The sequence below is a fragment of the Protopterus annectens genome, chromosome 5.part0 (assembly GCF_019279795.1).
Source record: "Protopterus annectens isolate FY-2018-M chromosome 5.part0, PAN1.0, whole genome shotgun sequence".
NCBI classification, from domain to species: domain Eukaryota; kingdom Metazoa; phylum Chordata; order Ceratodontiformes; family Protopteridae; genus Protopterus; species Protopterus annectens.
The window spans coordinates 1,998,625,686-1,998,650,565 of record NC_056735.1 but is presented as its reverse complement, the minus strand read 5'-3'; positions in this window follow the sequence as shown (position 1 = coordinate 1,998,650,565).

Below are 24,880 nucleotides of genomic sequence, written 5' to 3'. Positions count from 1 at the left end.
GATGTATCCATAGTGTACCCTGCTGGAACACAGAAGATGAATCTGCAAAACTTAAGAATAGTTGAGGTTAAGTTACTTTATAGCTGGGCCATAAACAAAAGATGTTATCTCTCAGTTTCACTTCAGTAGCAGACACAATGTCTACAGCCAGAGGTTTTTTGTATAGTCTTGAAAGAGAAGTAATTAGTAGGTTTAAAATGTAAAGGGGCATTTTGTATTTTGTCTTGGACCTAGCAACAACATCCATTCATCATCACCATCTGTACTTGCCTTGCTGTAAGTAAGATTTAGGGCTTAGTATCTCTTTTAGATATAGATAGGAGTATAGTAAAGATTCGTTTAGATGTTTTCTGTATTTATTTGAGACTGTCCTGCAATGTTGTTTTAAAATATTTACTGTGATTTTGAACTCTGAAGTAACTGTATTGGATTTACTGAGTATTGTCTTGTTTTATTATTTATTATTAAATATATTTAAACCTGTTTTTGTGGCTGGTATTTGTGACACTCATTTAAGCTGTTAGAGTGCTTGCATATCTATTTGGTGACACTGTACAGGCCTCTCCTAAATGGCCTTGCTTGGTCAGACTACTATTTGGATTAATAGTAACATTACACAATAGGATTGGACACCCTTTGTTAAGGGCCTTAGAGTAGCTGATAAAGAGTTGGCTGGTGGCAGCTGGAACTACTTTATAGTCTGGGTAAAAGGGGGCATGTCTAGTAAACCTGTGCCAGCCTTTCCCAGGTGTGTGTTTGTGTTAATGTACACATCAAATCTCAAAGTGTGTGTGTGTGTGTGTGTGTGTGTGTGTGTGTGTGTGTGTGTGTGTGTGTGTGTGTGTGTGTGTCTGCTGCTTGGGGAGGGACAAGAACACTGGTTGGACAGAGAGGGTGCTGGAGGTCTTAGCATGGCCACTTAGCTGAGATATCAACCCTATTGCTGTGCCTGTGATAGTCTTATTGGGGATCTGGAGAGAGAGGGAGAAACCAGCCACAGTCTGACTGTGATCTCTGTGTGCTCTTAAGGGAAATTGCACTTTACTATGTGTGTACTTATCATTCTCTCAGTGTGTATGTCCCCTAGCTGTTGCCAGTGGTGAGGACTGAGGCTCCTTGATTACTGGGCCAGTGCAAGGGTGTCACACCATCTATAAAATTATAAAATACATATGCAAATGTATCAACAACCTGTGCATACCCATAGGCAAACCATCTAAAAACATAAAAAGAATAGGGCCCAACTCTGTACTGCCTACCTAGATCTGGCTAAGGTATTTGATACAATACCCACTTGGACATTATCAGCAAATCTTTCTATCTGTCTATCTATCTGTCTATCTATCCATCTGTCTGTCTAACTGTCTATCTATCTATCTATCTATCTATCTATCTATCTATGTATCTATCTATCCAGTCATCTATAAAATACACAAAGGTATCACCAACCTGTGCATACCCATAGGCAAGCCAACTAAAAATGTAAAAAGAATAGGGCCCAACTCTGTACTTCTTACTTAGATTTAGCTAAGGCTTTTCATACAATACCCAATCAGACATTGTCAGCAAACTTACAGAACTAAGTATAAACCCATTTATAAAATGCTGGACAGCTAGCTGTTCACTGATAGGACCCAGGAGGTTAGAACTGGTGAGGCCATCTCCACAAAGAGGCTGGTCACCATTAGTGTCCCCCAGGGCTCTGTGCTAGGCCCACTCATTTTTGGCATCAACTTTTTAAATGTCAAAGCCAATAACAATGGCCTCTGGCTGACCAAGTTCACAGATGATAACACCCTTCAGGAAGGTGTAATACAGACAAACGTCTGGTGCCAAAGCCATGGGTTAAAACTCAATAGCAAGAAATGCATTATAGTACTTTTGGGAAGACTACCACCCAGGGTAACTATGTCATCAATAAAGCACCCTTAAAAAATTGATTCACTCGTTAGGAATCTGGGAACTCATGTAGATAGTAAAGTAGCCTTTGACCAACATGTGCCCAAGGTAGTAAGAAAATCTTTCTATGTTGCTCAACTTATAAGCAAGAACATGGCATCTAGGTTCCCAGAGGTCATCATACCACTGTACTCGGCCCTCATCTGGCCCGTCATAGAGTATAATGCCTCCTTTGGTGTGTACCTGAGCAGACACTTCAAGTAACTGGAACATCCACAAAAGGTTTCTTACAAATAAATCACAGGGACTGAAATGTCTTACACTGATTGCCTCAAAGCTCTGACTCTTTACTTAGTATCATAGAGACTTCTAAGAGATGATCTTTGTCTGGCATTCAAGGCATTCCTGTACTCTGCTTTGATGAATCTTTTGCACATGTGCAAAACAAACATCAGAACTACTAGATTAAAAAAAACTAAATTTTGCTTGCAGCATCAATAGGACATGATGGAGAAAAATATATGTTTGACAGATAATTCTCGTTCTCTGGAACAGGCTCTCATCCCTGTGAAGCAGAGTTCCTATATATCCCAATTTAAGTGCAACTTGGACCAATGGAAAGACAAACAGAAATTAACTCTTAATCTGGCTCCTATGTCTTTGATGGACAGAGACAGTCAGTGAATTATCCTTATAAATCAGATTTGTGGGTCATATTTGGGTTGTATGGCTAGGGTTTTACGGGCCCTATTGGTCGTTAGCCTGGTATACATCTATGAACCTGTACCAAATACTGGTACAGTTCTAACCATGGGGTAACAGAGCAAGTTGAAGTGACACTTTTGAGCTGTTGGAGCTTGTTAGGAAATAATAGACAGGAGGTAAGATGTCCAATTCTGGCATATGGAGATCATGCTCTAATGACTTGATAAAATAAATATAACACACACACACACCAATAACGTCATCATAAAACATAATTCAACTTTCTGTGCTCGTCTATTCTGCAACAGGTTACAGATAGCAACAGTCAATGAGAAATGGCACTCCTCATCCTGTGGCAGACATGGTCTAATCCTTGTCATTGGATGCAGCCTTGCTATGCTTTGGGCAAAAGAACTGTCACTGTACATAACCAAGCCAATGTGCAATAAAGTAAAGCCAAAGCCTTTATTCTAACTGCTACAATGGCTCCCTGTACTGTGTCAATGCACTGGGTGGGGGGATTGAATCTGTTAGGGAATTTTATGCTGTTTTACAATGTTTGAATTTCAAACTGAAGATGTGCTATATTTTCTAATGTGTGTGTGTGTGTGTGTGTGTGTGTGTGTGTGTGTGTGTGTGTGTGTGTGTGTGTGTGTGTGTGTGTGTGTGTTTTATGATCCCTTTTAGTCTGATTGCTGCAGTGGCACCCCTTGCTAATGTAATAATGTTTTAGTTTTGGGGAAGTCCATTAGTATTGTTGGATGAAAGTGCTTAACGCCAATATTTTCTTTCCAGCCGTAGTTACAATGTGTTTTTGGTTTTAGTTGCCATGGTTTGGAACATTACTGCAGAGTTGCCTTAATTTTCATTTACAGTGCAGTAGCATGCAAAATGTCATTAGGAAAAGCATGGGTCCATAACCTGGAGACCTGTCTTTATTTTATTTTACTCAGTCTGCAAATGTGATAAATTTCCCTGATAAGCGTGTTTTATAACTGCTGTTCATCTGAGTGTGAGTGCCTCCCCTAGCTGAACAGCACTAGAAAAGGCATGGGTTCCCTATTTGTGGCTTTTAGTTTTTGTTTTTCTGGTTTTTAGAGTGCCGCACATTTGCGCGGTGCTGCACTACACTTAAACATCGGAGATTGAGGGAAAAAAAATATTTTTTTACTATTTTGCAACTAGCTTTCTTTTCTGGCTATCAGTCTCCAAATATGCTGCATGTCCATGATGGATGCACTTCATGACCCCTTTAACTCTGATTGCTTCAGTGACTCTTCTTGCTAGGGAACTGAGAATAAACTTCCAAGTGGACTAAACTGATGGGTTGACTCTACTGAAGGTGTTATATTTTAATTTTTTTAAAGCATTAACATTATAGCACAAATCCACTGCTCACACTCTGATGTCAGAACTGGTGCAGTTTGGCACATCATCAAGTTACTTAACTATATCCCCCTCCTGTGTGGGCTGGATTCACGAAGGCTTGCATGGAGTCTAAGAGTAGAGTAAGACTCCAGCAAGCCAACATGTCTGCTGAGCGATTCAGGAACAGCCAGCAGGGGCGTGCAGGAGAGCTCCTAAAACGACTCTTGCACGGACAGGGTTCATTTATGCAAATTACCTCATTTGCTGCTGAAAGCTATGCAAATGAGGTAAATTTGTGATCCAGGAAACACTAACCTGTCCGAGCAAGAGCAGTGTTATTTGCAGAAATGTACTCGGTTGGCAACTGAGTACCGTTCTGCAAATAGCAAAACGGAGCCATGACAGCTTCAAATAAAGGGTGCATCCAGTTGAGGAAGCATGTCAATGGGCAAATATATGGCCATTGGCAATTTTATCTGTTGCAAAATAGTAAAAAAATATTTTTTTTTCCTCAATCTCCTATGGTTAAGTGTAGTGCAGTGCCGCGCAAACGTGAGGCATTCTAAAAAACAGAAAACCAAAAACTAAAAGCCACAAATAGGGATTTTATGCAAAATATTCATCTGCCATGCAGGTGAATGGCAGGCTGAAGACAACATGGCTACTGAGTAGTGGTTGCTAAGGGGGGAAGCACAGTCTAAGAGATGTAACCAAGCATTAGTAGGCAATCCTATGCAAATGAGTATAAGGATAGTGAATCCCAAATTGCCCTGCAATGTGAGCCATGTCTGTAGAGTGTAAGAGTAGGATTAGGGGAGTAACAGAGTAGAAGATAGGTGACATCATGAGAGGGTATGTATCAAAAAGACTGTAAGCTTATTGGAGCAGAGTGGCATGTGTTTGCTATGAGTTACTCAGGGCTAGAAGAGGCGTGTCTACAGTTGTCTGAACTGAAACCCAGAAACCAAAGGTGTATGCCGTGGCTATTACTAAAGTTGCTTACACTGTGTGCATGCGTGTGCACACCAGTAAACTGGTCTAAGCCTGTGTGTGCATGTGTGTGCCTGTGTAAGCCTGTGTAAGGCTGTCTAAGCATGCATGCATGATAGTGCACCCACCTAAGCCCATGTAAACCTGTGTAAGGCTGTGTGCACGCGTGTGCGCTCGTGTGCACGTGTTTGCACTTGTTTGGGCGGCGCTGCCCCCTGTGGAAACAGAAATGGGAAAAGGAAGGAAAGGAAGTAGTAGGAAGTTAACCAATGAGAACTAGCAGTGCTGCCAGGTGAAATCAATCGGAATCAGCCAATTACACAGGCAGTACACTAGCCTAGCCCAGCCCAGCACTTAAAACTCTGCAAACAACATTCGCCCATGTTTTTCTCAGAAACACTGCAACACTGCAGTCTAGAAAGAGAAGTGAAAACTTAAAAAGCTTAACTGAGACAAAAGCATGTTAGGGGCTGCCACTGCTATTATAAGGCGACATGTGCAAGATGCTGAGGGTCGTGCCATTGTGAATGCTGCTGAGCAACCCACAGTGAGGAAACGGAGAAGAGTGTACAGACTCAGGGTAACCTACCAGGGGTCACATGAGCTGGAGATAGTGGAGCGCTATAGAGTGGACAGAGACCTCCTGCAGCAAATTGTTGAGCTGTGCAGGCCACGCCTCACACACAGAACCAACAGAGAGGACCCCATCCCAGTGGAAACCAAGGTATGTGTTGGCCTAAGAATACTAGCAACAGGTACCTTCCAGAGACCAACTGGTGATATGATGGGGATTTCACAGGCATCAGCATCCAGGGTACTGCACCAGTTCCTGAATGCCATGTCAGCACATGTCGGAGATCATGTATATTTCCCCAATTCCCGTGAGGTTTTGGCCAGCAACATGCGTCTCTTCCATCAAAGAGCGGAATACCCTGAGGTAGTGGGTGCAATTGACTACATGCACATACACATCAAAGCACCAGCCGGTGAGCAGGTTAGGGCCTACATCAACCGCAAGGGCTTCCACTCCATCAACTTCCAGGTCGTGTGTGATGCCCAGGGCATAATACTGAATGTGTGTGCTGGCTGCCCTGGAAGCTACCATGATTCCCATATCTAGCATCTGTTGCAGCTGTACCAGACGTTTGCCAATGGGGACATCCCTGATCATCACTTAGTGGGGGATGCTGGATATGCACTGGAGCAGTGGCTGATGACACCCATCAGAAATGTACACACACCTGAACAAGAACACCATAATGAGGCACACGCCCAAACAAGAAATGTAATAGAGCATGTGTTTGGGATACTCAAGTCACGGTTCCATTGCCTGGACACATCTGGTGGAGCCTTGCAGTACTCACCTACTACATGTACCCAAATTGTCATGGTATGTGCTATGCTACACAACATGATCCTGCAAAAACAGCTGCAGCAGGAACAGCATGGGGCGGGGCCAAACAGCCCCCCACCATTGCCAAGGTTTGCACAGGCACAGCGTGACTCGGAGGAGGAACAACCTGTGCCTGCCCCAGTAGGCAGAAGGAGGCGTGCCCAGTATGCCTTGGCCTTGGCAAAGAGGCAACGCATAGCACATACACTGGCTCAGTAGGAACCCTGGAAATGATACCTCTCTCTTACTCGCACATAAAATAAAAGGGATGCCTAACTTGACACTACCTGTTTTCAAACATGTATAGGGAGTGTACTATGTGCATCCGACATAGGCAGCCCTGCAGCACCACCTGAGGCATGATTGCCATGTTTTAAGCAATATAAAGCAGTGCTAAGCAGCCTTTACCAATGTCTAGTATATGTCAACAAAATTGCTTGTGCCACCTAGCGCAACGTCGGGCAACGTTGGGCAAAGTTGGCCAAAGTTGAGCAAAGTCAGTTAAACATGTTCATATCTGCTGTACTGTTCCTTAAGCAGTCTGGTCTGCCCAGCATGGCAATAAAAAGCAATGACAGGGCTCAAATGCAGGATACTGTGCACTATAGTCACAGTACTGAACCACTAAGCCATGATAGCATTTCAATGGCACAGACAGAGCAGGACAATTGTACACTAATGCAAACACAAAGAAATGCAGTATCATGCCCTTAAAGAGGCAAATGGGTAACCTCCCCCACACACCTATGCAGACCGAGAACATCAGGCTAGGCGGTGTGATGTGGGTTGTGTAGGCTATGAAGTCGCAGTGTAATATACGTGACATTGGACGCCAACATCCGTAGTACAGTAGTATGCCTCAAGCCACTACGATAGGCAACAGTACAGACTGAAATGGTGTCCTGTACATAGCAGTGCAGGCATAGCAAATGTGTATAAGTGTCAGGTGAAACCCACATCCTATGTACACCCACAGTAACAATCAGGTGTGCCCCGGGTAAAAATGTACAAAGAATAGCTGTTCCCTCTGTATGTAGTAATGTTGGTAAGTCTATGCAAAGTGTCATATGGAAGCTCTGCAGCCACAGCATGATCCCTGTTGATCTATGACACAAAGGTGAGCCCTGCTGTAAAAATACAACTTGATTTTCCATACACATATAGTATAAATGTCTATACTGGGCATGCTCACACACTCCAACAAATGTAGTGGATTCCACTGAAAGTTCGTACTGGGCATGCTCACACACTTAAAGAAATGAACCAAATGTCAGGCAGCAACATACTGAAAGGTCATACCGGGCATGCTCACACACTTAGGCTAAATACGGATGTGATAATCAGGGATCTATGGACAAATGTGTATAGTCATCTCTACTTCCAGAAACACATTGACAAAGTGGTTGGAAAATCATGCTATGTGTTCACACAAACTGCCAAGGTCTGTGCATGTAGGTCAAAAGAGGTTCCCACTACTCAGCAGTCATCAGACCTGTCAGAGAGTACCACAACAGACTTGCAATTAATCTGACTAGGCACGTTCAGCAGCTAGAAAGATCAGTTAAGTACCTTAACAAGAGGATTACTGGCCTCAAATTGTCACCCCATGCAACAAGACTGAATGTAACCCAATCTGTACTCTGTGGCATACTGTCTACTCAGGAGATCTCTGCCCAACAGATAGGTTCATGTCATGGTTACACTCAGATCTGTTCAGAGTTACAGCTCAATGGCAGTAAATGTACAGAGCCAACTGATATTGCCAACATCCTGGCAGATAGGATCACTGTTAACTGTACCCCCCTCCCACCCATGAAAGAGCACATATCTATAATGGAAGACTGCAAAGTTGCTGTCATCATGGCTGCACAGGTAATAAACACTCTCCAAAGCCAGTATCACAGCAGCCATGGGACCAGATACCTTCCCAGGCTGTGTAGTATCTACTTCCGTGAAGTAATCATTAACATGGCAGGTCTGTGGCAGCTGAATTTGCCAGAGGAATGCAAACCAGGAGCCAGAATTGTAAACACAAAAGATGTGGACATCCTACAAAAGGGCCTCACTGGGACAGATGGCTGTTATCAAAGCCATGGGCTCTAGTTCACTGCCAAAATGTGCATTGTCATCCCCTATGTTAAAAACTCTGTAGCCAAGAACTACAACAGAGGTGGTAGTATACTTCACACTGAAAGTGTGACAAGAGACCTTAGGTCACAGGTGGACAGTGGATACAACTGTGATAATCACATTCCCACAGTAGTCAGGAAACCCTCCTATGTGGCACACCTCATCACAAAATGCATCTCATGCAGAATGGAAGAGGACAAAGTTCCCCTCCACTCATCACTCACTAGAACTATAATAGAGTATAACGCCACTGTTGCTATGTACCTCACAAGACAACTACAACAACTGGAAAGCCAGCAGCAATACCACACAAAGAGCATTAGCGGCCTGAATTACATGCCATACACAGACCATCTCAAAATGCTCCATATGTACTCCCTTGCATATTGCCTACTCAGAGGTGTTCACTGCCTAACATACAAAGCTATGTCAAACACAGAGATGCTGGATATGGTACATGTAAAACACTCACAATCCCTCTGACCTGTGGACCCACAACCACAAGTGAAATACAAAAGGAAGGGGTGTACCCATTCACCCTATGGATACTCACCCCTTCAAGTTAGTGGCACAGCATGAGGCCTTGGAGACCATGCAAGTGCAACTAACATTGGCCAAAGCTGGCCATCAGATTGTAGCCTGCTACAGATCATGCACCTTGTCTCAGAAATGTCACTCAGTATTCCAGAGAACAGTGGAAAGTATAAAGGTCCTATCAAACACCATTATATGAGGAGATTACAACTACCCAAACAGTGAGTGGTGGAATTACTCATGTACAACGTCCTTTGCCCAATGTTTCCTAGAGTTAAAAATCCCTAACACCCTGGAACAGCTGTTCACCATGCCCACTAGAGGTGATAACATACTGGACATGATCATCACCAACATGCGGTACCAGTGTTCCACTACAGAGATAAACCCCTCGCTGGTAAAATCAGATCATGTAGTAATCACACTGGACATCCACATCCGGCACCCTCACCCAGTCAATGAAACCACTGTGAAGACATTTGCAAAAGCAAACTGCACACTACCCAAGACCAAAGTAGAGTGTTCCAAAGCCCTCTTGCTATAGGATAATGGTATACAATCCACAGAATCATTTACAAGTGCATCCTATGAGCATCTACAGGGATGCATGGAATGAGACATCACAAATAAAACCAAGATGCACACCTCCAAAAATAGGACAACAATCAAGTGGTTGTTGCCCATAAATAAGCTAGACAGCAGAAGGAGGAAATGAACACATGACAGAGACAACTTCACTGAAGGAAACGCATCACTGATCATTATCAGGATGAAACAATGATCGCTCATAAAATAATCCAAGGACAGTTTCTAAAGACAAATAGCCAAGGAATGTGAGAATAACAACCACAAAGCCTTCGGTAGCTATACCAGACATTTGGTGTCAACCTCCAAATATGCTGTCAGCTACTGAAAAAAGGAAAGAAATACACCAAACCAACTTTCATTGCCCACATCCAGGGGGACAGGTTCAGTGTAAACACCCCCCATCATCCCCAAAAGGGCCAGTGCCCATCACAGAAGGATGCAGAGCCCCAGACGTCATGGACATGCAGGTAAAGACAGCCCTCACCAAAGGTGAGAACACAGCATCAATGTGACTGGATGGTGTCCCAGGCTATGTCATACACTAGGCCCATGAGGAACTGGACCCTCACTCACATTCACTGTCCAGACACAATCGTACCATAGGCTATGCACACGAAGAATGGCATTCACACACAGTCATCCAGCTCCAGAAAGGGGGTGCCACAACAGAACATATTGCCCAATATGTCTACTCAGCCTGGTCTACAGAGCTATTGAGCAAATTGTCATGGAACCCATAAACAGAGACATTGGAGTCCTCCAGACACTGGACTCTCCACAACTTCACCTTGTGAAAGTCAGATCCTGGTTCCTAAACCTAGTTGACTCATTTCAAACAGTTACCAAGGACATAGATGGAGGTGAAAGTAGTCCACACAGTCCACCCAGACCTCAAGAAGGACTTTCCACACCATTCCCCGCTCTGTCATCATGGACAAGCTTACCAGCTGGAACATTAACAGCTATGTCTCAGGATGGGTGGCCGGGTGGCTCACAGATCAAACACACATGTACAGAGTTTCTGGTGCCATGTCCAACTCTAAGCCAGTCACAAATGGCATCCCATAGGTCTTGTTCCTGGGATCCCACCTGTTCAGTAGATACTGCTCAGAGGTACAGGCTAGCATGGGAGGTGTATGGCTGAACAGGTCTGCAGATGAATGGTAACTGTGGTCCATAATCGACTGCACAGCTAACACAGACATCCTCCACAAGTGTCTTACAGAGACATACACCTGGAGTCAAATTAATGCCCTCAAGCTGAATGCCAAAGAATGCATAGTCATCCCCTTTAGTTACAACAAAGTGCACACAAATTACCACATAGGTGGTAATCCAGTATGTACAGAGAAAGTCATTATAGCCCTGGGGACACAGGAAGATAGTGCACACCCCTTTGATGATGACATGACCAAAGTGTGTAGACATTCCTTCAATGTAGCCCACCTAATGTAACCCACTTTGTATAGTCTGATGATGTCACCATCCTAGAAATAAACCTGTGGAAAGCATCACTTGCAGTAATGTGTATAGTGTGTCACGTAAATGTGTACCTCTGTAGTATCATGAAGTAGTTCGGTAGTGGTATGAATCCTGCACTTGACAACTGTGTGTTTTCTTGTCTGTGTTTGTGTGTGGTCTCCTTGAGAAGAAACAAACATTTTGGAGAGTAGCAAAACACCTTAAAAGTGTTAAACTAATCTCTGTCAAGTCTGATTATGTCACCATCCTACAAATATACCTGTGGAAAATGGAACCCCCAGTAATGTGTATAGCGTGTCATGTTAATGCAAACTCTTTTAGTATCATGAAGTAGTTAGGTAGGATTTTGAATCCTGCTCTTGTCAAGTGTGTGTGTGGTCTCCCTAGGAAAGAGCAACCTTTTAGGAGGGTTGTAAAACACCTTAAAAGTGGTGAACTAATCTTTGTCAAGTCTGATGATGTCATCATCCTACAAATTTACCTGTGGAAAAGAGAGCCCCCATGAAATGTGTATAGCGTGTCATGCTAATGCGTACTCCTACACTATCATGAAGTAATTAAAAAGGGGTTTGAATCCTGCATTTGACAACTGTGTGTTTGTTCATGAAGTAGTTAAAAAGGGGTTTGAATCCTGCACTTAACAACCGTGTGTTTGTTTGTAATATCCTTGAAGAGGAGCAACCTTTTTGGTGAGTAGTAAAACACCTTAAAGGTGGTATACCCATCTTTGTCATGTCTGATGATGTCACCATCCTACAAATATACCTGTGGAAATGAGACCCCCCCACCCCAGGAATGTGTATAGCACGTTGTGCTAATGCATACTCTTCTAGTATTATGAAGTAGTTAGGTAGGGATTTGAATCCTGCACTTGACAACTGTTTATGTGTGATCTCCTTGGAGAGGAGCAACCTTTTTGAAGAGTAGTAAAACACCTTAAAAGTGGTATACACATCTTTGTCATGTCTGATGATGTCACCATCCTACAAATATACCTGTGGAAATAAGACCCCCCCCCCCCAGTAATGTGTATAGCGCATTGTTCTAATGTCTACTTCTCTAATATCCTGAAGTCGTTAGGTAGGGGTTTGAATCCTGCACTTGACAACTGTGTCTGCATTCATGTGTGATCCTCTTGGAGAGGAGCAAGCTTTTTGGAGAGTAGTAAAACACCTTAAAAGTGGTATACACATCTTTGTCATGTCTGATGATGTCACCATCCTACAAATATACCTTTGGAAACCAGAGTCCCCAGTAATGTGAATAGCGGGTCGTGCTAATGGGTCATTCTCTAGTGTCATGAAGTAGTTAGGTAGTGGTTTGAATCCTGCACTCGACAACTGTGTGTGTTCATGTGTGATCTCCTTAAAAAGGAGCAACCTTTTTGGAGAGTTGGAGAGTAATGAAACACCTTAAAAGCGGTATACACGTCTTTGTCATGTCTGATGATGTCACCATCCTACAAATATACCTGTGGAAATGAGAACCCCCAGTTATATGTATAGTGCATCGTGTTAATGTGTACTCCTCTAGTATCATGAAGTAGTTAGAAAGGGGCTTGAAACATGCACTTGACAACTGTGTGCATGTGTGGTCTGCTTGGGGAAAAGCAACCTACTAGGGGAGTAGCAAAACATCTTAAAAGTGGTAAACTATCCTTTGTCAAGTCTGATTATGTCACCATCCTACAAATATACCTGTGGAAAACATACTTCCCAGTAATGTGTACAGCGTGATGTGTTGGTGCATACGCCTGTAGTATCATGAATTAAGTTAGATAGGAGTTTGAATCCTGCACTTGGTGAGTGTGTGTACTCTATGTGTTGGGGGTTTTGCTTTTAGTACCATATGACATATCAGTAGGCATTGCACATGTGAGGTAGCAATGAGGCAAATACATATACATACCTGTTACCCCAAGTATTGCATGTGTGGGAAACCTGCTTTATCCAAGTACACAGTTGGCATCTTTGCCAAACTGTGCTGCTGCTTCACAGACCTTAGGTCACATCTGTATGCCTGTGACAAGGCCAGCCACTGCAGTGATGCCGGGCATAGGTCATCCGTGTCACACACACTCATTTCAGTTTCTGTTGAATTGTGTGCGTGAGGGTTTATGGCTGAGGTATGTGTCAGACCTGTTCAAACGCAGCAGAGTCTGTCAATGATGACTATGCATTATAGGTATACAACAACCTTTGTGGACATGCATGCAGACCGCTGATTGCTTATGTGATCCACCAAGGGATTCCAAAATACCTTAGGGAATGTGGTTATCAAAGGAGGGATGACATAACACTAGGTTGCATGTACACATCGGTACCTGTTCATGATGTTGGTGGATGCTACCTATGTGGTACTGTGGGGATACTATGTTCTGTAAAAGTGGATGACTATGCTTAGTTTCGCCTATAGCTTTACAGCATGGGTTTGACAACAGGTATCTGTCTGTATGATACCCTTGTGGAGGATGTGTGTGTGTCACCTGGAGAATGCAGTATAGGCCACAGTATCCATTAGCACACATGGACAGACATATCCCTACTGTGATTGCTTGTACCTAAGAGAGCCATATGCCGAACAGGAGTGGTCTCAGTAATGGGTGCAGCTGAACACCACTGGTTACTGGCATAGTATAGTACATGAAGGATCCAAATGTTGCTGTGTGTCCTACATCTGTGTGTCAGTTGTCAGGACATCTGCTAAAGATTGGTTATGGTCAGGCTGTTGCAGTCATGTATACTACCAGAATGCAAAACAATGACAAATAGTAACAGTATCACCCACAGCACAGTGTCAAACCATGTCATACACACATGTGTAGTCTGGTTCTGAAATGTGTGTAGTACAATGCATACTGGCCACCAATAGAAACTATGAAGTGTTACTGTCTAATACAGAGCATGTCACCCTGCTCATGCGTCCACTATGCACGTACATGCAGACAGTGCACTTTGACCATTTCCACAACTGTACACCTGAAAATAAGTGCTACACACATCCCACACATACTGTCCACTCTCCAAAACATGCTGCCAATACTGCACACATCAACCAAGTGGCACGTGGGTGGACAATATGCAACTGGAATTAACACTGCTGTAAACCACACTACAATGACAATCATAGCTTTAATGCATCATGCCTCCACAGCTACACCTTCAAACATATCATTACACTCTACTGCTGACAACATGCTAACATTGCTATACTGCTATAAAGACACTCTGTGCATCAGCACTATAGTAGCCTGTTCCTGCATCGATGTTACAGATGACAGGAGGTGGCACAGGTTTCATCATATACACAGGGTGTGTTGTTGGTCTGCCAGAGGCCTACAGTGAGCCATCCAATCAACATGTGTGTGTGTGTGTGTGTGTGTGTGTGTGTGTGTGTGTGTGTGTGTGTGTGTGTGTGTGTGTGTGTAAGGGGCAAGAATAATGGTATGGGCCAATGTTGATGTAATGTGTGTGGGTATGTGTTAGTCCTAGGTGTCTGGATTATATGTGTGTGTGTGTGTGTCTGCATGCACACAGTTCCACCATGTGGCTGCCACATACAGATACCTGTGGGACAGCCACAGACTGTACCTGCGAAGCTTCACAGATCACTGTCTCTGGCAATGGATACGGTACCTGTGCCTGGCAGGGGTGCTACTGACACTATCAGGTACCAAGCCAGACTGGGTACTATCCCCAGAGGTAGATGGATGTACACTGGACCCAAGTCCCTGCTGGGACTGTCCAGAGCCACGTGCACATGGTCTTCTAGTACGTTCTATGGACAGCCCACCCGCAACATTGCTGGGGCTGGTACTGGCACTATGGGAGTGGCTGTTGCTTGAGGGACGTCCGCGGCGACTGCCAGTCGCTGATGCTGCTGGCATTCATCCATGTCGATGACTCAACCATCCCACACTGTCCTGACACATGGACATGACATTGCGGAGGACATCTAGTGTCTCTCCCCAACATCTATCAGTGACCTCAGTGTAATTGCGGATGGCGCCAGCTAAGTCATGGATACTGTCTATTACGGAAGTGTTATGTGCCCTCTGTGCCCTCAGTCCCTGTCTGGTGTACCATTGCATATGTGGCTCCATGACAGCCTGGAACATGCGTGAGGTACAGAGACCTGTGGCATGTCTGCCAGTGGCATGATGGGCAGCAGTGCTCCGACGAGAACCCCTGGACAACTGCCTATTTGGTACCCTTCCAGACATCTGGGTATGGCTGCTGTGTCGGGATGCATGTGCCATGGATACCACACTGTCTTGGCCAATGCCGGCTGTATGCTGTCCCTCTGCTAAGGGCATTGGTGATGGATTTATTGGCAGTATGACTGTGTGCATGGATGGGGTGGACACTTGTGTAGTGTCGATTGGTGGCCCAACTACAGACCCTGGCAAACATGCCTGTGCCTCAACACACCTATCATCATTGTCACTATCATGCTCAGTGACATCAGTTTCCCTGCTTTATTGAACCAGCCCAGTATCAGCACCTGTGAGAGGGAGACAGGAAACACACTTTACGACCTGTACATGATGTCAGCACACATGCACACATGCACACATGAACACATGAACACATGCACACATGAACACATGCACACATTAACACATGAACACATGCACACAGATACACTCTTCACTAGTACAGACACACACACACACACACACACACACACACACACACACACACACACACACACACACACCACCAGCAATCCCAAACATACTCAATAGCATGTCCTGTAGGGGTACAGTATCACAAGTCAAACATTTATATCAAACGTGACAGCATGCAGAATGTGTGTTGCTCAGCAGCATGCAGTGTGAGTGTAGACAGCCATTGCTAATAACAGTATACATGGCCTTGATTCATGTGTGTTTTGTTCAGTGAATGGCCTCACCCTGGAATGCAATGTGTACATGGACATAACATTGCTGTGCAGGTATTAAAGCCCTGCAATGTCCTGTGCACCATCAGTCACAGGTATACATACCATGGCTGGATGTGTATCAGTGTGTCACATAGATATCCATTTCTGATTAGAGCATCTGTGTCTTTAGCAGATGATTGTGGATACAGGTGTAGCACATGCATGCTATGTGTACACAAAGGATGAGTGGTGCATGTATACCTGATGGAATACCATTACTCAACATAGCCATTGTACAGTGGTTATGGTGAGTGTTGGACATATTGTGGACATGCCAGTGCCAACCATGACATGGCATGCTACCACACAACTGCAACATGAAACATCACACATACACAATGTGTGTCATGTGACCTATACACGCCATAGCATTACAAGACATATGTGTGTCACTTTCTACAAATGGGGATTGCTATGCATATTGCATATAGGTGCATTTGTCTGCACGTACACAACATTAAGGTGCATAGCAATTCATGATATGTGTATTACTGTGTCCACCGTAACTGGATGGGGTGTAGTACCATGATCCATCATCTTGCAGCATCATGTGATCATTCAAGGCTACTCATGTGTGCCAGACTGGCACATAGCATGCTGTACCTGAACTGCAGTACCATGGCTACATTCACCATTTCACGGCCAGTTGTTACATGGGTTTATGAGGTGCCCAATAGGGGGCATTGCCTAACATGAATGTGTTATATGTTGAAGAGTGTTGCACAGCCACAAGTGAGGCATCTACCCCTCAGGTATATTAAGTGTGCTGTGTGGATGAGGTTTGCGATACTGTAGTGTAACCTTACAGAGGGTGTCTGAATAAGCCATGTGTAGCATGTTAACGTGTACTGCGTATGTCAAAGGTGTGTATGTTGTGTGCATGTGTATCGACTCTGCCTATCCGATGTCCACTACAGTGTTGCCACAATTGTGTGGGATGCTCTGTATATTGTATGTGTTTTAGGCAGCTACCCACGTTACTAGGATGTGCATAGTCTCACAGCAAACATGCACAGCATTCAGTATGCATAGGTGAGTTACGTGTACATAGCCTACACCTCACCTATGACATACACATTTAATTAGCAATATTAAAGGTATAACACACTCACTAGCATGGCTCTGCTGCCTTGCTGTCACACAAGAGGGACCTACAAGGATATCAGACACTTTGTCAGTGGCAACAACTGTGGCATTGCTACTGTGTGTTTGCAATCTTACAGTAGTACAACGGTGGACAGTCACAGGCCTACAAATTATGTTCATAATTATTAGTATTGCACAACACTAGGCACCACATTGTCTAACTACACAGTACACATCTCACATAAGCATGATCTACCAATAGAGGTAACAGTATTCTACAGCTATGCCATGTTACCTGCACACTCCATGTCAACTTGCTGGGTGGCTCCGCCTCCATGATGATACGTGTCAATTGTTGTGGTTGTTGTTGGCCAGGAGCCACCTGGCTCAGGAGCAGCTCCTCCACTCTGGTGAGGGGGGGATAGATGGCTAACCCCCCACCTGTGTCAAGCTGTTGTCTGCGGATATCAGATGCATGCTGCCGGACATGTCTAATTAAATCACTGCAGTGATGGCGTACCTGCGCATATGTCCGGTTATGCATGCCTATGTCATTTACCCTACGGACAAGATCTTGCCACAGCGCAGCCTGCTCATGCTGGTCCTGGCTGGTTCTGGAGAACAGCAGTGCATAGTGCTGCACCAGGCTCACTGTGATTGCTTCCTCCCCGGCCGTGCTATATGCTGGGTTACGGTGGTGGGACATCACCCTAGAAGACAATTAACCAATATGTGTGAGCAAGTCATGTGGCACACGTAACATTCTAAAGTACAGATATAAATTAACTGCCATATATAGAAACCTATTGGCTGTCGGAAGATACACACTTTCAATACCACATATCAGTTCTCAACACACAGATACCTGACAGTGCCTGGCACACTCTATATATCAAACCATGTTTTGCACAGCAACTAATTTAGGACAGTTTGTAAGACTATACAACAGTACATGACACAGTGTATGTGACACAATGCACCACCTAGCCACAGGAGGTATATATCATGCTAATGCATCATGAAATATGTAATCCATTGCAATGAATGTAAAGTCCACTGACAGTATTACCAGTATACCACACTAGTCGTTGATGGCACACCCCTGCCTAACATATGTGCACATTCATTGATATAGGTGGTATACTGCTGTACTAGACTATCTATGTTGCTAGATACTCAGTTATATCCTGTAACACACATATGACCGAGGCCTTGGTACAGGCATACCCACACACACAGCAGACATACATAACAGACACAAAGGTATGGCAACCCAGGTGACCTTTACCTGTGTACCTTACAGTACTGTGTGTCAGTAGTTACCAGACCTTATGCCTGAGGTATGTAATCTGTGAGGGCTACAGGGGACACACATAACAGTGGTTCCAATAAATGTGCACGTACACCATACAGTGCTGTTTAGGCATACAGCTTCAGGTAGTACTACAGTTCATACAGGAGTTGGATTCACCAGCAGTAACACACAATAAGCATACATGTACTGCTTTAGCCTACAATGGGACACCCCAGTCGACAACAAGGGACTACGTCAGACCATATGGCATACTGCTTTTTCTGCCTACCAGTTGCATACACATCTTTTGCTGGGATCACAGCTAGTACACATAATACCATGACTGAAACAGTTTGCCACTAAGCTATCACACATATACCGAACTCTGACACATTCACCAACACATTCACCATCTCACTCGGTCAACCTCACATATCGATTATTGCAACAAGTACATGTGGGTGTGTTGCACTTCATAGGTAGGTAAGAGGCTATTGGCCGTAGGGCCTATAGAACTCTAGCCATACGCTACCCTGGCCTCTGACACACAGGGATTTAAATTACACGTGGCCCAGTCAGGCAGGGACACTAAGGTGATTGCCTGGGTGTATTCACTATCTCCCATACAATCTCCAGGATTATTTATGACGACTGCTAATTAGGGGTTTAGTTTGCTATGGATAGTTGGTTAGTTCCAGAGTATGGGATGTCTCTGAGATAGGAATATATCCCTCCAGCATGTGCTGTTTATTGTTGTCAAATGCTTTGGGTCCCTAGAGCGTGTAGCTCGTAAAGATTGTGATCTGTTTACGTGGAGCATGTCCAACAGATCTGTGTTTGACATAGCTTAGTATGTCAGGCAGAGGTCACCTCTGGGTAGGTGGTATGCAACACAGTCTAGTTGTGGGTTTGTGGGATGGTCTGCATATGGCATCTGTTTGATACTGGTATCACTCTTTGTGAGGTATGTCTGTGTCCTTGCCACTTGCTGTAGATGTCTTGTGAGGTACATACCACATGGGGCATTGTACTCTATAATGGGTTTTATGTGTGTGGAGTAAAGGGGAACACTGACCTATTTTTCCATGGATGACACACCTTTTGTGATGATGTGTGCCACATAGATGGATTACATGACTAGTGTGGCACTGTGACTATCAAAGGGGAGACTACTGTCCACCTGTGTCCCATGGTCTCTTATCACACCTTCAGTGTTAGGTAGACTACCACCTATGTGGTAGTTCACGGGTACTGCGTCTTTGCAAGGAGGGATGCCAATACAGTGTCAACATTGAGCTTGAGTCCATGGCTTTGTCACCAGGCATCTGTTGCAGTAATTATGACCCTCTCTCTCTCTCTCTCTCTGGATATGTATATATATATACATATATATATATATATATATATATATATATATATATATATATATATATATATATATATATATATATATAAATATATACATATATATATATATATATATATATATATATATATATATATATATATATATATATATATATATATATATATATATATATATATACACACATACATATGAACATCCATTGCTGTACATATAGATATGCATATAGACACTTATACAGTCCAACTGTCATGGTGGGTATATCAAGTATGGGAAGGTTGTGACATATACAGTTATGTCATAACATTGCACAGTGTTGTGCAGAATGCGTTGAAGGTGTTCTCAGCCCATGTAGCTTTAGCAGGCCTCACTGGCTGTAACACTGCAAACCTGATGAACCATACCCACAGCGTTTAACCACCACATGTCATATACCAGCACTGTATGCTGTCTGGTCTGCCACACACTACAACCTACATAGAAATATGCACATAACCTTCAACAACATATATATATATCCACCTTTCACAAACAGTTGCTGTATGTCCCTTGCTCAATGCACATGTACAGATGCTAATATATCTGACACAGACAGTTCCCTCCGTATGTGTGTGCCATACACACACAAGGACCACACTGTTGTAAGTACATGTACCTCACGGCTGACCTGGTGGGCCTTGCTGCAACATGAACAGGTGTCACATGTGAGCACACAGTAATATTGGAGGGTGTATACATAGCTGCTAATGCTGAATTAGCATACTAGCCTGGTACAGCTGTTGCCAGTGCTAAGCTATGTATTAATATGGCTATCATGCATTTGTTACTCTGTCACATCCATGTTTGCATAACCGTATGGGCTACTACCCCAAACAGACATTGTACACACTACTGTACAGAACACAGATAACGTGGATCAGATGATTGACATTTAATGCTGAACTACATATGTCACCGTCACATCCCACTGCACACAGCAACACACTCATTTCCCCATGCCAGTGGTTATGCAGGGCATGTGTGCATCAATACGTACTGCTGCCACATATGGATGATTCAAACTATATAGAGTACCCTTCATAAACATCTACTACATTCCAGTAAATACATAGCTCTTACATACTTTTTCTTTGTATATGTTCGTATATGTTGCTTGTTCAAGATGTTTTTTATAGATCTATATTTCAGAATATATTGGTTTTCAATTTTTGTCAATATATTTTTGTTCAGTTTCTTTTTCTATATATTTTTCTTTGAATTTATTTTTCAATATATTTTATTTCAATGATATATTTCAATATATTTTCTTTTCAACATATTTTTTCAATATAATTTTTTTGTCAGTATACTGTTTTTCAATATATTCTTTTTGTTATATTTCTTTACTTTACCTCACTTTTTCTTTTATTTTGTTTTTTCTCACTCTCTCTCTCCCTCCGTACCTGCAATGGAATTATTGCATGTGTGGACAGCAAGTGCAGACTGCTTTTATAGGTATCTGCATATGTGCATGTGATGGCCTCTGTACCAATTGGTGGCCACCATTTGGCAATTGCATGCAGCCTGCTGTGGGGTACTTGCAGTACTCACTGTCATAGCAACCCAGTGCTATAAATTGCTAGGTCAGGTAGGCGTAGCCCTTTCAGAATTCCAGAGTGGGGACCATGCTTGTTTGCTGTGGACACCGTTGTGTAATGCAGAAGGTTGGTATACTTCTTCTAACTGCTGCTAAGGGTGTAGCCAGTTATTTGTATGTTGTACTCAGACCTGAATGTTGCCTCTTCCAGTACACAGTTGACAGTGTAGAAATGTACTTACCCCTAGAAATGCTAACACAAGATACATGGGAGTATGGTGTTTCTTTACAACATCCACTATTAGCTGCCATACATATGTAGTTATTGAAATGTTTTCATTTGGCACATGAAATGTTTGGGAACAGCTATACTGTCGATATTAATGTACTCACTTCGGCACTGTTTGTGCTTTTTATTTTGTTGACATTATCACAGGATGCTCATGAAACTGGACAATTCCAGTACTGAGTATGCCTACATACATACTTGCTGTAACTTGAACACACTGGTATTTTGTATGTTTGGGTGGGGATTGTCCTGCTATGATACTGTGTGGGGGTTGTGAAGTGCTGCTGTAACAGTATACTAGAATGTCTGGTTCTGTTATCACAGTCATGTAATGCAATTCTACAACAACTGCTGGTAAAGTTCCACAGAACAGGTTTTGTGTTATGGCATTCCTATATTTCCTTTACATTCACACATTCTGATGCATGATATATATATATTTCAGCAACATCTTGCTGTATATCTACTGTGGCCTAGTGGTACTTCATGCAGTCTAGTGTGCTCAGGGTTTGAGACTGACAGTGGTGTTTTATTTTGCTGCTGAGCAGAACAAGGCCCTTCATATGCAGGGTGACTAAGGCACTTTTAAGCAGTTGTAAGTGGGTTTGCGTGGGTTTGTGCGATGTTTAGCAATACTTAGCTAAGCGCACACATGCGCACACTCGCTCAAACCCGCTTACTGCTGCTTAAAAGTGCTTACTCCCGCTAAACCCCATGCTCATTTCTTTGAAAGAAAAGAAAATGGGGAGAAAGGAAAGTGGTGAAAAAGGGGCACAAAGAGGGAATGACAGTAGGGAAAACAACTCGGGATGTGCAGGATGGGTGTAGGGAAGATCCATAGCTACCCATTTCTTTAACAGCAACAGCTGTGCATATACTAGTAATTTGGAGGGAATTTTGAAACCTCCCACCCCTGAGAGAGAGGTGAGGACAGCAAAGTGTGTTGTACTGCCAATTGAATTTCAGTTTCTATGTCCAGCGGACATCTGTGCAAAATGGGCAGCTATGTATGGGGCGTATTTTTTTTGCGGGAGCAGATTGCCCATTTTTTTTTCAGGTGAGAGTGGAATGTGGGGTAGGGAAATTAGGCATGTTTTGGGAGGTAGGTTGGGGAGGTAAACAGACAAGACAAACAAGACACATACATGGGCAGAATATGACACATGGGGTGGGTGAACGCAATTGATGGGGAAGGAAGTTTGGAAATCACAAGCCCACTAGCCCACAGATGGTAACAGTGAAACTGAGATCCCCACCCATTGGGAGTCACCACTGCACCTTCACAGCCCGGAGGGTGGCTGTGCTGGGGGCTGCATAGGAGGGGCAGGCTCACCCGTGAGTCGTGCCACTCTTGCCTCGAGCTGGTGTAGGGGATCAGCAACTGAACAATGGATCTCCCTACACACCACAGCCCGGACCCTTCGAAGGGTGACAGGTGGCCCTCCTCCGGCCACGCTTATACGGGGGGGATGAGCCCCATCCCCTGCAGCACTTCCACCCAAAGGTGGCACAGGACCAATGGAGGAGGAGGTCCCGGGCTGGGCACCAGACCTGCTGGTGCCAGGTGCCATCGCCAGCTGAGGTGGGACAGGTGGGGCCGCTGGGGCCATCCTTCCCATACGTTCTGTGTTTAGGTGAATTTAATGACAAGATAGTCAACAGCATTCCAAATTAGTTGTAACAGCATGCAGTAATATTCCCATTAACCCAACACACCAGATTTCCAACAGTTGAACAGCAAGCATAACACATGCATATATTGAACGACAGTGGACATTCCAACAACATGCAGGAATGAATGGTGGCAACAGGCCACCAGGATTGTGGTGTTTGAACAGGGCACATGCATCAAAGTTATGCATATATTTATGAACCAATAGGACATATGTCCCAACAAATGTTATGAGATTACACATACCCATTGAGGTGTGGAATTGATTGTTTATGCACATACAGTAGGGTGTAAAAAGATACCTCCAGTAACAACTTATATGAACTTATAGTTTACACTACATTCCTACTGACTGCAGGTATATATCCACTACATGTATTATTACACTAGGCAATGTCCAGTGCGTTGTGGGATGTGTTTTGCTAGTTCATTATGTACCTGACCTGTATCTAATATACAAACTGCCCAGGATGCAGTTGTTTCTACTACGTATTTATATGTTTTATTTATATTCATATGTCTACATATCTGGATGTGTTCAGGTGACATTACCCATTAAATTTCAACAGCCCCCTACATTTTTTGCAGCACACTGACATTTCCGGTGCACACAATTACAAACTACTCATGTGCCAGATTTATCTATACATGCTAGCCTTGAAACTACAGTTGGGGACTGTATATATGAACCAAACAAAATGAATCCACTTAGCCTTGCCAAAGTCCTGCGAATCCAAAATAAGCAAAACAGAAGAAAAGATGGCAGGACACTGCTGCTGCTCAATAAAACTTTTAATAAAAACTTTAAAACAAGTAAACGAAGTAATCCAAATGCAGACAAAATGAAAAAAGGTTAGCGCTTTTGGGTTACACCCTTCATCAGACAACAAACACTGCATGCACATTCTTTTTAAAAGGAGTCACAACCAATAAAAACCTTATAGGTCAATGAAACACACGCCTCTTCAGGAGTGTGGGTTTTAAAGGAATAACATCATTTAAACCTGGGGGTAGGTGTGCCATTAAGTCTATAATCCATTTAGTTTCATCCAAGGCAGTCTGCAGCCTGACATCCCCCCCCCCGATTGTTCATTCTAATGTTAACTATCACTCTAAATGAAAAGCTATGTGTTGGATGTATGCATATATGCCTGTACAAGGTGTTGCTGTCATCCCTATTCCTTATACTTCCTAAATGTTGTAGGATTCTCACCTTAAACATATTTGTGGTCATGCCCACATAGAAACTGGGGCATTTTGTGCATTCAGCCAAATAGACCACATTTGAGGTCCTGCAAGTGGCTCTACCCTTAAAAACAACATTCTTCCCGGTGGTTCTATGTATGAAGTTAACCTCTTTATTGATAAAGCTGCAAGCTTTACACGTACCACATGGAAGTGTACCTGCCCTGCTCTTAAATGGCCTGCTCTCAGAGAGACTATTCTCCTTACATAAAATGTCACTCAAGTTCTTATTCCTTCTATATTGAAAATAAGGTCTGTTATCAATTAGCCCCTTTAAACTGGCATCACTGGTGAGGATGTTCCAGTTGTTGTTAACAAT